We start from the raw sequence: 1,778 nt of genomic DNA on the forward strand, positions 1-1,778 counted from the left end.
GAGAGAGAGAGAGGGAGAGAGGGATGCTAAATTTTGAGTTTACCAATTCAATGAAATTTAGAAAATTTTTATCAACTTTTAGGGATAACAACATGTCAATTGTGTGTAATTATAATTTGACTTTCATTAGTGCTATTTTTTTCTCAAATTTCAGCAAGTCTAAATGTAATGAAAATATCATAATCAAAAATTTATAAAAGAAAAATTTTTAACTCTTAAAAATCCATAAATAATCGATAAGTCAATTTTTAAGATTGTATATTTTTTCCGAATATTATCGAATATTGAAAAAAATACAAGCGGCATTTCCTGTGATGCTAAGTCACGTATTAGTTACCCTTCTAAAATAAGTTTAATCGAAAATTATTTTTTCGAAGTTGTTAATTATGAAATTCTCATATTACGCAACCAGCATAGAACTGTAAAAATGCAATCAAAATAATTTAGTTTTAAAAAAAAATCGGAAATTTTTCTGAGAATGAAATGTTTTATCAAAATATCAAATTAATGAGTAAGGGTAAATGATTCAAATTACCTATTTCCTAATCATTCCTTTCAGTTAACGATATATGCGTCAATATTTTACACATTCAATAATTCATTAATGGATTTATCAAGTCATTTATCCATTCATCACTTTACCAAACATTTTCATTCAAGTTTTACTCAAATGAATCGCTCTACACTGCAGGACCGATTATTATGTGACATTATTAAGAATTCAAATTTTTAAACTTTAAATTCTTGATCGAATTCAAATCTTGCCTCAGAGTTATTCTGAAATGTTTGGAAGTCAACAGTAAAAAGGATTTAGTACTATTAAGATAATAACGTCATCTATAAGTTATCATAATAAAATATTTTGTGCAGAAAAATATAGTTGTCAAAATTTTTCATTAATATTGCTTAATGCAAAATTTTTATAGCCTAGACCCTGGCCCTTGGAAACTATCCTTTGTTCAACAATGCCTTTGTGTTTTCCAAAGTCACTAATTATTAGAATCTGTCTTTTTCGATATACCACAAATGAAGTCATGTATTTTATTAATGAAATAGATTTCGGAAAGATTGAAATTCATTAATTATATTGCTGTTGGAATAAGAATGAGCTTGTTTTTCCGGAAGTCCTGATCACATTCGAACTCATTTTCTCTCACTCAGTATTGATTGACATAAGTTATACCATCATATATTTCAATTAATTAGATTTAAATCAATCTATTCAGCAAGAAAACGTTAAAAACAAATACAAAATAAGGAAACTTCATATCATTTTAAGAAATTTTGCAAAACAAAAAGAAAGAAAACAAGCCATCGAATTCATTAATCATTGAAAACTTAACATCTGCAAGATAGCCAAGTATATCTATGCCTTCCAAGTATACCCATACCTTCGTGAATTGATGAAAAACAAATTAGCATTATTAATCAATAAACATTGCTATAGCTAATTAAAGCGAGTTTATGATATTGATAAAGTGAGTGTTACTTCTAAAGCAACAAGCAAAACCCATATGGTCGGATTTGCTTTTTTATCCAAACACTAAGACAAAGCGGTTTTATTATAAGATTGGCACAAATTCTCCTCTCAACTCTCGGGTTTCCCGTTCTCTCTTGACTTTGCTCTATTCCTTTTCAATTTAATCTTGCACACTTACCAGAATACAGCTAAATATAACAACGAATGTTTAACAACAATTAATTCAATGTTATATACGTAAAAGATAACTGACACACTCGAAGAAAATGAAAAAAAAAAAAAANANATATATATATAT

Source organism: Loa loa (assembly GCF_000183805.2).
Source record: "Loa loa unplaced genomic scaffold supercont3.22, whole genome shotgun sequence".
NCBI classification, from domain to species: domain Eukaryota; kingdom Metazoa; phylum Nematoda; class Chromadorea; order Rhabditida; family Onchocercidae; genus Loa; species Loa loa.